Below are 14718 nucleotides of genomic sequence, written 5' to 3' on the forward strand. Positions count from 1 at the left end.
CGAATGCTAAGTTACCGCGTATTCCACAGTACCGTATCTCGAGTGATGGTGAGCGAGCACTTTTGGCGATCATTTACGATCTGATCAAAAAGGGTGTGATTGAGGAAACGAGAGGTAATGTGCGCAATAGTTCCATTTTGCCTGTTCTGAAGAGAACTGATTCTTCACAGCCTCCTGTATATAGGTTTGTCATCGATCTTCGCGAAGTGAATAAGATAGTTGTTCCGCAATTTCCTGTTGTACCTGATATCACCGCTTTGTTGACTTTTATCCCAGCTACAGCCACATGGTTTTCGGTGATTGAGTTGAAGAATGCTTTCTTCAGCATCCCGATTGCCGTGGAGAGTAGAGATATCTTTGGATTCTCTTTAGGAGGACGAAGTTTCCGCTTTAAGCGCGCTCCTCAAGGCTATTGCGAGAATCCATCGATCTATAGCCAAGCTTTGAAGACGCAACTTGATTTGTTGGTTTTACCAGATGGTGCTGCTCCTATTCAATATGTTGACGACTAGCTAATTGCTGCTGACAATGAAGAGATTTGTAGAGAGACTACCTTGTCGCTGTTACGCCACTTGTCTGATTTTTATCACAAAGTTTCTCTCTCGAAGTTGCAATATTGTCGACAAGAAGTGACCTACTTAGGTCACCTCTTATCGAAGGAGGGAAGGAAACTGACCCCAGAAAGAATTCAAGCTATTGCGAAAATGAGCGTGCCTACGACACAGAGAGAAGTACGTGCGTTTTGGGGTATTACGTCGTACTGTAGACAGTGAATCCCTAATTTCTCCTTGTTAGCGAAGACTTTGATAGCTCTTACTGTTAAGGATACTCCAAATCCTATTCCTTGGACTGACGAATGTCAGAAGAGCTTTTCAGAATTACGCAATGCGTTGCGTTCAGCTCCTGTGTTGGGTACCCCCTACTACAGTAAGCCTTTCACATTGTATGTCCATGAGAGAGAGGGATGTGCATTGTCAGTGTTGACTCAACAGTTCGGCGATAAGCAACGTCCATGTGCTTATTTTTCATCGACCTTAGATCCGGTAGCTAGAGAGTTGCCGAGTTGTTTGAGAGCTACAGCAGCAGCAGCTGTTTCGATTCGACAGTCTGCTGGTTTGGTTATGGATAATACACTGATTGTGATGGTTCCTCATGCAGTGGATACCTTGTTGAATCATACCAAGACACAGTATTTAACTGATGCTCGGTTGTCGGGTTACGAATTTACCTTGTTAGCGAGTCACGTGCACATAATGAGATGCAACACGTTGAATCCAGCCACGTTGTTGCCGATTTCAGCTGAGACAGATAATGTTGAAGAACAGCATGATTGTTTCCTTAGAACCGAGGAAGAAACGAAGGGGAGGATAGACCTTAGGGATACTCCTCTTCCAGAGTGTGATGGTACTTTGAGGGTTGATGGTTTGTGCTTTAAACTGCCGAATGGTGATACGACTGCGGCATATGCTGTTACGACTTTGCATACGATTGTTGAAGCTGCACGTATCCCACATAATTCAGCGCAAGCAGCAGAGTTGATTGCATTAACAAGAGCATGTGTGTTGGCAAAAGGAAAATGAGTGAATGTGTACACTGACAGTCAGTATGCGTTTGGTGTGGCTCATAGTTTTGGACGTTTGTGGCGTGAACGTGGGTTCCTGACTTCACATGGGACGAAGATCCAGCATGGTCAGTTGGTGAATGAACTTCTTGAATCACTTACTTTGCCATTGCAAGTAGCGATTGTGAAATGCAGTGCCCATAAGAAAGTTATGGATGATGTTGGTCGCGGAAATGCGTTTGCGGATGAAGTTGCGAAAGAAACTGCAAGAAATGTGATGAGCCGAATGTATGTTGCAGGTCCGGCGAGATGGGTTCCAGAGAAAAGTATGTGTGAAGATACGATTGAGAGTGTGAAATCCATCCAAGCTGAAGCTACAGAGAAATAGTTGAATGAATGGAGAGAAAGTAAGGGTAGATTGGACTCGAATGGTTGTTGGACTGATTTGTCTGAGCATCAAAGATGGTTGTTGCCCGCCGCGTATGTGCTTCCGGTTGTTACGATGGCTCATGGAATGGCACATATTAGCGTGAAAGGGATTTGCAAGTTGTTGGCCCCGGTTTGGCAGAATGCAGGAATTCCCAAATGTGCAGAGAATCTGGTTAAGAACTGTATGGTGTGTTTGATGTACAATACTTGTAAGGGAACTCCAACCCCGGCTGGTCATTTTGCTCCTCCTACGTATCCGTTCGAGGCTTTGCAGCTAGATTTCAACCACATGGAGAGGTGCAACAACCTGAAATATGTGTTGATGGTTGTTTGCTCCTTTTCTAGATGGGTGGAAGCTTACCCTTTGAAGGACAATACTGCCTTGTCCACAGCGAAAGCCCTAATCAAAGAGTTTTTCCCTTGGTTCGGATTGCCGAGAATTATCTGGAGTGACAATGGGAGTGAATTTGTGGGTCAAGTGATGAAGAGAGTATGTGAGGGATTAGGAATTAGGCAGAAGTTCCATGCTGCAAATCACCCCCAATAAGCTGGTTTAGTCGAGTGCTATAATGGCACTTTGAAATTAAAATTGGCCAAAATTCAAGCGAGCTCTGGTTTGCAATGGCCAGATGCTTTGCCCTTGGCCCTTCTGTCCACAAGCATGACTGTGCATTCACAAATGGGTTTGAGTCCGTATGAGGTTGTGTTTGGTCACCCGGTGAATATTTGGGGCGTGCCAAGACCGACAAAGTTCAGTGAGCTTGAACACCCTGTGTTACTTGATTACTTGTACGAACTGATGGCTAAACTGAGTGTCTTACACCAACAGGTGCACAATAGTCTACCACAGGCTTCTGAAGATCCAGGCCACGCCATTGAACCCAGCGCCTGGGTATCCGTGAAGAATTTTCAGCGGAGCAAGAACGAGCAGCCCCGCTGGACAGGACCACACTTGGTTTTACTATCTACACGTTCTGCAGTTCGAGTGCAAGGCAAGAAAACTGGATCCACGGCATACATTGCAAACGGGCTCCGTTGCCCTTACCGTACGACTGGTGGGTCCAGAAGGGACTTCCAGACTCTGAAACTGAAACTGTGCCACGTTTTTTTCCATTCAGCGATGCCCGTTTGATTGGAACGAACACTGAGAAAGAAAGTGACGATCTTCTGCAAGAAGATGTGCCTCCTTTGAATCGATTAGACACTACCGAGCCTGAACTCTTGTTTAGAGAACAGACATTGCCTGGAAAAGATCGTTATAATTTGCGACCGAGAGTCATGGACAAATAAAAAATAAATGAAGTTTTTATGATTTTTCTGTGTGCAGGTTAACTCTTCTCCGAGGAACTACTTATTTTTGTTTTTCGAACTGCCATCCCGGTTCAGCTGTAGGGTCGCGGTAGACAAGTCTTTGGAGTGCAAGCCTGAGACAATAGGTCGATGGTTCTGGTTGGCCTAAGGGAGTTGCCCTGGGTTGACAGAAGCATTCCTTAGCATAGAACACCCTACCACCGCGAGCAGCATATTTAGTGAGGATGGAGTTCTTCGAGTTGGAGAGACCTGTAGAGACAATAAGTTTTAAGAGCAAGATACACAAACTAATCACCCGAAAAAGATTTTTAATATTGTGCTTATTTATGCTACTGAGTTTAATGATATTTTTAATTGGTTATGTGACATTCTCTTTTAAAGTGACGTTTATTCCCACTGTGCAACCTACACCTACACCTACTATTTCTTCTCATTCTTTTCACCCTCTACCCGAACATGAAGTAGTTAGAAGATTGGAATTTGCCAAATAATTCCTTTATTCAACTTTTGCACCAACAGCAGTTAGTTATGAATACAACAAATTGTTGGATTTGTGGCCTATGCCCCATACGACTGGTAAAGGTATTCCGTATTTGGTTTTGCCCTTCAGCCTCAATGGTTCTATTTGGGAATATAGAACGATGTTCATCTATGCCTATAGTGTCTATCCCCTACGTTCACCGAAAGACAATCCGAAGAATAGTGCTTTAGCTAGAGGCATAGTCGACATGGTTAAAGGGACTAATGCAGTTGAGACTATTCCGAAATATGAGAAACAACCATATAGTGGTTGGGACGTTACTGGATATGGAGTTAGTCTGAGTGTTAACCAGCGAGCGAAAAGTTCTCCACCGATTTGGATAGTGCCCCATCAGGGTCGCTATTGTCTGCAGGGTAATGGCAAGAATCCGAAAGCTCAGTTAGGGAAGAGTGTCTGCACTGAGACTTATGTATTCAAGTCTCAGACTTCCCCAGCGTTTCTAGCCGCTAAGGGTACTTATTTTGTTTCTCACGACAAATCGTATACATGGTTGCCCCCTGACTTTTCGGGCACATGTTTTTTTTCTTTTCTGTTGCCCCCCACTTTCACAGCTGTGGCAGATTACCATAAGACGAGAGTTGCTAGAGGTGTCTTCAGTCATGAAGATACCGCAGGGCAAGAGTTGGGAGATTTCTTTAAGGGTTTTCTGCCGTTCTGGTTACCGATGGCTAACAGCAGGAACATTCGCCAGTTGACGAGAGTGGTTGAGTCCACCAAAGTGGAAACTGCTGGTGCCCTTAGTAACTTGACTGCTGAGCTTCAGTCGGATAGACTTATGACACTTCAGAATAGAGTTGCTCTTGACGTCATACTTGCAGACCGAAGTGGAGTATGTAAACTGATTCAATCAAGCTGCTGCGTTTTCATTCCAGACAACGCTCCGTCAGTCTTCCAGGCCATTTCCAAGTTACATAAGATCTCCGATTCTGTACATATAGACAAAGGAGATTGGTCGTTGATGGGATGGTTTTGGGAATTGATATCCACGTGGGGATGGAAAATTCTGATGGTCATTGGGATGGTCTTAGCTATCCTTTTCCTGTTCTGTCTCTGTGCACAGTGTGCTCCTGCTATTTGTGGCCTTTGTGCTACTTTGTGTGAGAGGAGACCTGTCCAGAGAGAGGTACTAAGTACTAGGATGATGCTACAGCAAGATATTGATGATCTGATGAAGATAGACCTAGATTCAGACTGACATGGGTTTGGGTTTATTGCCTATGTAAGGGCAAAAGGAGGGCTGTAGTTCCGTAGTTTGAGGGTCTGTGGTTCGGGGGTTCCGAACCCGTTCGATAAAGGTCATCGGAAATAGACGATTTTGGTGTCAGCGGACCGCAAATTACGAGTGCGGTGTGTACGAGTGCTTTCGTCTTAATCGATCAATGAGAACACTACGTATTCAGAGATTTCGTTTGAACCCTCGGGTTCTGTTTTGTGGACGACAGCCATTTTGTGTGGTTGCCATCACATAGGCCGATAACTGCGGCCGAGCGAGTCCTTGGGACACGTACACCTTAGCTGACTTCTGAATGACCTGGCCGAACTGACTCCCTTGCCCGAGGCTGACCTCGCTGAGCCAGTTCCTTGTTAAGCAGCTGGTCAGATAAAGATCAAAGAGCAGGACATTGCCGAATTTACAGTACACTGCACCCACCTTTCTATCTTGCTTCCAATCTGTTTCTGCTCCTTCCTTTATGACATAATCACTGATTTGGCTTGAGGTTTTATGATGGGTTTGTCCGGCCTGATCCGACAGGATATTGGAATGTGCTTGGTCATTTCTGGTGGGCTGGACAACGGAAAATGGGATTGTCGTCATGCGCTACTTTTGAAATGTCACACTGTCATTGGTTAGTTTGTATGTAATCGATGCTACTTTGGAATGTGATTTTTGGCATAAAAGAGCATGCTCCGCTCATTGAAATTGTGCAGTCTCTAGCGAACGACCCGTGTTGTGCTTCGTAGATCTCTGTTCCTGGTTGCAGCCAATAAACTTTGGTCTTCGACGTCATCGAGAAGTGTCCCGTGTCTCTCTTTGCCGAGGCAGGGGAATCCGAAGACTTTGAGCGTTTTCCCTGGCGCTGCTGGGTTCTAAAACCCGGTTCTTCAGAGAAGTACTTCTCAGCAGAATGCTAAAATGTGACGTGTTAAAGTCAAAGCATCTATATGTTAGATGAAGTATACATTTTTGACACCCAAGCGACGCCACCCAACAGACCCTTCTTACCTGGACACTGAAGGAAGTGACCTAATTAGGGCCACCCGGGTCACTTGCAACCACCTCTGACCATCCTCCTTAGATAACTGCCAAAAACCCCTGTCCACACGGTAACACAAATATACATTTCCAATACCTCTAAAACCCCACCCAAACTGGAATTTTCAAGCCTGAACACTAACAAACAAAGGGAGTACAGAAAATCCAGCTACCATCTTTAGAATGGGTACATGCTATCTTAGCTTCAAGGTTACTTTGCCTGTGCTCGTCTCTCTAGGGTGGGAGCAGGGCTTACTCGAGAGAAAAGGTATGCAGAGACAGAACAATCTATTCATTAAGGCAGTAGAGCTCAATCTTGGATAATACTGAAGAGAAACAATTGAAGCTTCTTTTTCTGCTGAGGCAAACATTATAAGACAGGAGTTTATTTTTCGATCACAGTACAAAATGGCGGTTGAATACAAAATGGTGCAGCAAATGCTAACTTAACTCGCATAATGCTAAAAGAATTCAGCTAGATGCATTTTCAAAACAGTTGCAAATTAGTGGCTGAGTTAATTTTGCGCAACACCAACTTCTTCAGTACTTTTTCAAATCAGTGGCTCAAGGGAACTGGGGAAAAATGGCACCAACATCCCCAGAGATTCTCTGTAGAAACAGAGAATGCAACTTCTATTCTAGATGCATTTTCAGTCCAACAACCCCACTCACAACAGAAGACACCCTAAAGACCATGAAGAGCATCCACTCCGGAGCACCTTCTAACCCCTGCCCGCTGCACATCTTCCACATGGCCGCCACTACCAGCACACCGAGCTACGTCGAACCATCAACTGCTCCCTTCACCACATTCCCCGACAACTGGAAGGGCGCTGAAGTCTACACCCTCCTAAAGAAGCAGTCCATAGACCCACCAGACCTCAAGAAATTCAGGCCCATCTCACTGCTCCCTTTCACAGCCGTCATTGAAAAGGCCATCGACACCCAGCTAGCACACTTCAGTATGACTCCCGCCCTTCCACTGAGAACTGACAGAGATCAGATGCGGAGTATCCCAAGGGTCTTCCCTCAGCCCTACCCTCAACGTCTACATGGCCCCCCTTGCAACCATCGTCAGAAAACACGAGCTCAACATCATCTCCTTTGCTGATGACACCCTGCTCATCCTCTCCCTCCCTAAGGAATCCAACATCATCAGGCTTAATTTCCAAGAAAGGATGAAAGCCGTAGCAACCTGGATGAGGAACAGCTGCCTGAATCTTAATTAGGAGAAAACAGAAGTCCTTGTCCTCGGCTCCACCCCTCCGCATTGGACGACACCTGATGTCCCCCCTACCCTCAGAAATCCACACACCCATACAGACCATGCATGTATCCTCAGCATCATACTAGACTCATCACTCACCATGAATCACCTGATCAACGCCTTCTCCTCCGCATGCTTCAACACCCTTCAAATACTACGCAAGACATTCAAGTGGATCCACCCTGACCCCAGGAAAATGGTCACTCACACACTCGTCACCAGCAGACTAGACTACGGCAATGCCCTCTACGCAGAAATCAACAAGAACTCCTCTGCAATCTGCAGACCATCCAGAACGCTGCAGCCAGACTATAATCCTCGATATCCCACAGCACAACCACATCACCCAACACCTCTGCAGCCTTCACTGGCTCCCCGTCAAAAGAAGAATAACTTTCAAGCTGCTCACGCACGCCTACAAGGCCCTCCACAACACCGGACCCCAATATCTCAATGACAGCATCTCCTTCCATGCCCCCAAGAGAAACCTCTGCTCATCCAACCTCTCGCTAGCCACCGTCCCATGCTTCTACAGGACCAGAGCAGGTGGAAGGTCCTTCACCTACCTCACACCCAAGACCTGGAACGATCTCCCCCTTCACCTCAGGAGAAGCCTGACACTGCACCACTCCAGGAAGGACCTCAAGACCTGGCTCTTCGAATGACCCCAACGGAGCTGCTCACACCCACCCTCCAGTGCCTTGAGACCCTAGTGGTGATTAGTGCGCTTTACAAAATATTTATTGATTGATTGAATTTTAAAAAGAGTTGCTCTTATTTTTCGTAATGTTTTTGAATTATTTACATGGCAAACATTTTCAGTGCTTGCTTCGTGTGTGGGCTCTAAGAGCCGCGCCAGACCCTTGGCCTGGGTCTGGCTCCAGTCGCCTTGTCTTTGCTTCCTGTCTTGGGGCTTCAAGTTATTCAAAGCTAACATTAGGTATCACTTTGCTTTGTTTAAAAGAACTATAGGATTTTTCATAAACTCTTGCGTTATTTAAGGGTTGACATACAACAGGCTTTCAGCTGATGACAAGAGGTTCCTGGAGTGCATTATGTTGTCTTTCTGTAAATAAGTCCTGCTTTTATATATCTCTTTGCAACACCTTTGTGCTGTTTATAAGCATTGCAAATACAAGGCTTTGGTTTTACCCTATAAAATGGTACTCTATAGGCACAAAGGCTCCTGAAGCAAGTTGTTCATTTAAAAATTATGTGTTTAGGAAAAAAAAAAGCAATTGAAAGTTTGAACAAAGATTAAAACAACAACTGAAGAGCTCAAATCCTTAAATTAAATTAATTAAAAATAAAATCACATGAAATAAAAATCATTAGCAGAGGATGGTTTCGATCTATCGACCTCTGGGTTATGGGCCCAGCACGCTTCCGCTGCGCCACTCTGCTGTGTGTGAAGGCGCCCCATGTCTCCTATCTGACGCTGTATAGCAGAAGAGACACGTGGCTTCTGTTGAAATCAGCCAATGAGAAGCATGCGTTTCAATGATGCTCGGAACAGACTGAGGGCGAAGTTGTGCAGCTTGAACTCCCAGCCTGACTTATCCACCGCTTCATCCTCTCACGAAATACGGGAAATCGGGATCCCGTGAGAGTGAAAGATGGAAAGGCGTCTCGCCTCCGTTTCTACACTTTAAGACACTTTCTGCCATCTCGCTCTATCGCTCGCCGGGCGTTTAACACATTCAGGATAGACAGCTCGGTTTTGTTTCCTTTCTCTCTTTTTCTGATTCCTTTTCTCCTTTGTCAATCAGTGCTCTGGGTTTGTAAATAGGACAGAATACGTCTCTGTACTAGGAAATCCACACGACTTGTCAATAGAAAAACAAGGAGGTTGGGTGACCAATCACAAGGCAGGGCACCCTCCCTCCTTGTTGGCTGGTACTGCCGTCCCCCTCCTCTCCCACCCCCTGCATTGAGACACGGTGCCATTGTGGCACATGCCGCCTGCTTGTTCTAATCCTCTTGAGGAACAGCAACCCTCCCTCCTTCAGCCCTTTCTGAGCTGTGAATGAGGTGCCCGTCAGAGCTGCAGGTCTCCCAGGGCTTAATTTGTAAATACATAAGTGCCGGGGCTCTTGTCTGGAGGCGCTGAAGCTTGAAGATTGACAGTGCAGCCAATGACAGTACACACGCAACTACTAGCCATCACACCCCTACAAATGAGGCAATTCGGAATATTTCAGGCCTCCAAAGCTGTAAGAATGGTGTGGGAGGCAATAGTCATTTTTATTGAATAAATAATTAACTGTTGATATTTAATAACAATAAAATATCAAATACAAGATTCTATGAAATCAAATGACCAATACTTCAGAAACAAGAATGCTGGAACAGTAAAGGCAATTTTTTTTTTAAAGTGTGTCTTTTCTGCCAGCATAATCCTCGGAGAGCGCTGCACTAGAATGTGAGGCTTCTAGGCGGGCATGGTGGCTTTTAACCCCTGGGCTGTGTTCGTCAACCTGCTCGATGCTGTCCTTTGTGCTTCCTCGCTTGTCTCTTTATTTTTCTCATTGCTGGTCTCAGATTTCCTGGCCACGAGCAGCATTGTACACAATGTTGGAATTGGTAGGGTTGTAAGTTGTCTGTTGCACACTGGCATAGAGGGCCTTCTCACTCACACCCTGGGTGACAGTCAATTGGTGGCAATAGAGTTTTTTGTAGTTGGAGAACCAAACTTTTTTTGAAGAAGTTTGCCAAACCACAAGTGTACAATCTACACAGTATTAGTCATCTGCACATCCAGACAGACATGATTAAGTATGTGTGCAAGCAAGTGTCAGGGCGTTTATGTGTCATTGTGTTATAATGTGTGTGTGTGTGCTTGCGTCAGAGTGTGTGTGTCCTTGTGTCAGAGCACATACATGTCATTGTGTCATAGTGTGTGTGTCTTTGGATCAGAGCATGTGTGTGCTTATGTCAGAGTGTGTGTGTACTTGTGTCAGAGTGTGTGTGTGCTTATGTCAGAGTGTGTGTGTCTTTGGGTCAGAGTGTGTGTGTCTTTGGGTCAGAGTGTGTTTGTGCTTGTGTCAGAGTGTGTGTGTCCTTGTGTCAGAGTGTGTGTGTCCTTGTGTCAGAGAACATATATATGTCCTTGTGTCATAGTGTGTGTGTCTTTGGATCAGAGCATGTGTGTGCTTATGTCAGAGTGTGTGTGTCCTTGTGTCAGAGTGTGTTTGTGCTTGTGTCAGAGTGTGTGTATCAAAACATGTGTGTCACTGGCCGTGTGTGTGCTTATGTCAGAATGTGTGTGAGCTTGTGTCAGTGTGTGTATGTGTGTGTGTGTGTGTCGGAGCAAATAAGTTAGAGGTGTGAGTGAGTGTGTGTGTTTCCTCTCCATAGCTGCTGGCAACAGTGCATACAAACTGTTATTGCTTCACTCACTCACTAGCTGCAAGGAGAGAACATGTTTTTAATGCTCCACTAAGTCCAAACCTCAGCAGCCGCTACTGCAGGAGTTCAGACCAACTCAGTGGTGCACGACCTCATCTGCGCCTCCAGGGAATGTGAAAGGAGCCCCGCTGAGGAGTAGGCGCTGGACACCTGCTCAGCGCTTTGAAAGGTGAACAAATGCTTGACACGTGGGACCAGAACACCACTGAGTGCCTGACATGTGGCTCTGCCATGGGTCACTCAGGAGGATGCAGCACATTAGTTACCAATCTCTGTCCCAGATGTGACCTCACTAGAGGAAATCCATGTCTGACCTCCCGCTGCCTGTCTGCTGAGGATCCGCCTCTACAAAACAGAAGAGCAATCCACTGCCCGCAAGAATCTGGAAGACGACCCTCTCTGCGCCCCCAGAGGCCGAGGATGCTGCTGAGGACCAGGGACGGCCACAGAGGAGAAGCAACACCAGGAGCTCAACCAGGAGCAGCTGTGATGCCCAGAGTGCATGTGAGGCGGTCGTGAGTTGTGAGGACCAGCAGGTTTGCTCGTCTACTCCCTGTAGGGTGGAGCTGGACCTTTACCAGAGGAACCAGAGCCCCATTCCAGATGCGACCACACGCGGCTTCTCACATTAAATGGAGGCCCAAGGTCTGTACATGTCCCGTGGGTTTTAAAGGTTTCTAGGGAGTAAGAGGGGCTTCCTGGTTACCTAAAGTGCTAAGGCTCTCTGGGTCTGATGAGTCGCTACCAGTCCATGAAGACATTCCTGCCATCTGATATAGATGCCCAAGATTGTAAGGGCCAGGTGGTTAAAGGGGTCTTAGTCTACGCTCCTGCTTAGAATCGCTAACCCAGGGGTGGGGCATCGAAAGAATGAATTGCAACCAAGATCACCCAGGTCAGAGATGCTGGTTCTTGAGTCTGTCCTGGTCGCCACTGTTATTGACAAGAGCCAAGGAAAGCTCTGGGGCACTGAGAAGAGTCACAGAAACATTCTTCAGCAGAGATTGCAAGAAACACTGTCCCCACGCTTCTAGTATACTTCCCAGCCTGCGAACTGACTGGACTGTTAACTTGTGCTTGGTGGCAGGAGCCTAAACCCATTGAGCTGTCTGACCTAAAGAACCACTCAGACTGTAGAGCCAGAGATTGCTCATCTTGTGTCATCTTCTGCTACTCAGCAGCTGTAGTGGTGGAAATGCTCTAAGAGGTTGCAGACACTACTGGCCTCTCAATCTCCTCAGAGGGCTGGTGTCAGGGGAGATTCTGAAGACACTTTTCAACAAACTGCCGTTACTTTTTAAGGTTTGCATGAATCCCACGTTTTCAAAGAGATGTCTTTCTTGTTATCATTACTTAATTATAGATGGCGAGTCTTTATCCTCTGCCCATAAAAATTCTGCAAAAAGCAGGACAGTTATACCTTAGACGAATGACCCTCCCAGCACCTCGGAAGTCCCTGAGTGTGTATCTATTCCTCGGTGGCATGGGGCACCCCGCTACACCCCAAACTGCTGCTCTCCTGGAATGCACAAAGTCACGGAAAATGCAAAACAAAGACTGAAATCTCAGAAAGATGCAGATTATTTCTCAGACCTCAGCTTGTTTGGAACATCCTTGAAGTCTCCTCTTTTATGAGGCAACATTGGAATTTCCTGCAGTCTGAGATGTTGTCTCTTGTGTGAGTGTCTGTTACACTTTCATCTTGTCTGAGATGTTTTTGCGGTTTCCTGTTGTGTGAGTATTTGTTACAGTTTCCTCTTGCCTGAGATGTTGTTTCTTGTCGTGTGAGCCTTTGATGCAGTTTCCTTTCGCTGAAACTCTGTTGCAGTTTTCCACTCTCTGACTTAGTTGCATTTCCTCTTGTCTGAGATGCTGTTGCAGTTCCCTCTACCCTGACATGTTCTTTAGTTTTTATCTCGAGTGTGACGCTGTTGCAGGGCTCATTCTCCACGTCTGGTCCTTGATCGACCAATAGACTTTGGCAGAAAACTAAGCACGAATTAAAGCCCCGCACTGCTGAAAAGAGTGAATGCAGTGACGTCGCCAGTGCGTCATTAGTTCTAGTGCTAAGATGGAAACACTCCCCTGGCGGCCGTTTGAAGTGTGAAATGCTGCAATAATGAGGCTTCAGTGGGCTGCACTGGCCTCTGGCCCCAGTGCCACTGCACCTGCTGCACCTGTGGGAGCCACGCCCCCCATAGAGGAAAAGGTGCGCCGAGAAGCGTGAGAGGGAGCTAATGAACAGCACAGCAACGAGGCAGCGGAGGGAGGGGGAGGCGGAGAATGGAAGAAAAATGTGACCTGCGCTTGTCTCATGGTATTCTAGCTCTCCACATATATATATATATATATATATATATATATATATATATATATATATATATATATATATATATATATATATATATATATATATATATATATATATATATATATATATATATATATATATATATACAGATCATTTCCATGGAAATGAAATCCGAAGCACACCTGCAGAAGGTCCACAGACCGCCGGTCCCAGATTACGCCATCAGTCTCTGTGGCGCAATCGGTTAGCGCGTTCGGCTGTTAACCGAAAGGTTGGTGGTTCGAGCCCACCCAGGGACGAAGCTTTTCTTGACTGACCCCACTTTGTAAAATTCGGAAGGTTTTCTTTACTAGCGCCATCTGGTAAATGTGTTGAGTTCGCTGTTAATACAACCATTACGCACTCCCACAATACAACAGCTAAGATAACAAGCATTTACAATGCAATGGTCTCGGCATTATTAAAGGTAGAGCTATTGGCATTGCTCATGACATTTTTTTTCTTTTTTTTTTTTAAACATAAATAAATGGTATTGTCTTTTACAATGGCAATAGGTGAGCATTAGAGAGTAGTAGAGAGTATTCACAGAGCCACCCACACTCACAGAGCTACACACACACACACACACACACAGAGCCACCCACCCACACCCAGAGAGCCACCCACACACACAGAGCCACCCACACACACAGAGCCACCCACACACACGCAGCCACCCACACACACACAACCACCCACACAGAGAGCCACCCACACACATAGAGCCACCCACACAGAGAGCCGCCCAGACACAGCCACCCACACACAGCCACCCACACACACAGAGCCACCCACACACACGCAGCCACCCACACACACACAACCACCCACACAGAGAGCCACCCACACACATAGAGCCACCCACACAGAGAGCCGCCCAGACACAGCCACCCACACACAGCCACCCACACACACACCCACCCACACACACAGCCACCCACACACACATCCACCCACACACACATCCACCCACACAGAGCCACCCACCCACACACAGAGCCACCCACCCACACACAGAGCCACCCACCCACACACAGATCCACCCACCCACACAGCCACCCACCCACACACAGAGCCACCCACCCAAAAACAGAGCCACCCACACACACACAGCCACCCACACACACACACAGCCACCCACACACACACACAGCCACACACACACAGCCACCCACACATACACAGAGCCACACACACTTAAACACCTCTAGCTAACACAAAGCCTTTCCACTTAGCATACATTTGCACGGACAGTGCACAGCCACAAACTGTCTCATCCTGCAGTAGATCAATGATACATGCCGCATCTGGAGCACCTTTCCATTCAACATGCAGGCACGCAGAATGCAACTGGGGAATTTCAAGTGCAGCAAAGCATTGTACTGTACAGTACTAACGTATCGTCCATGTTGAGTACTAAAACATACACATTCCAGCCATCATCTGGCTACTGTATGCTCCACCAGTGCCCTCTGCTGTAGAATTCAGAACACTGTCCCCAATGAATAGCGTGCACTGCACTAGAGACGAACCCATAGTCACAAGTGTTCACTATTCCGCACAAGCTTTCTTCTGTCAGGTGAGCCCTGACCCCCCC

The 14718-nt window shown here is 46.6% G+C and overlaps 1 non-coding gene across 1 annotated transcript; it reads left to right on the plus strand.

The window, feature by feature from the left end:
- The first annotated feature begins 13307 nt into the window (after positions 1–13307).
- Positions 13308–13381, plus strand: TRNAN-GUU (transfer RNA asparagine (anticodon GUU)). The gene has a single exon. It is a non-coding gene; the product is annotated as a tRNA-Asn (tRNA).
- The last annotated feature ends 1337 nt before the right edge of the window (positions 13382–14718 follow it).

The sequence above is a fragment of the Lissotriton vulgaris genome, chromosome 12 (assembly GCF_964263255.1).
Source record: "Lissotriton vulgaris chromosome 12, aLisVul1.2, whole genome shotgun sequence".
NCBI lineage: Eukaryota > Metazoa > Chordata > Amphibia > Caudata > Salamandridae > Lissotriton > Lissotriton vulgaris.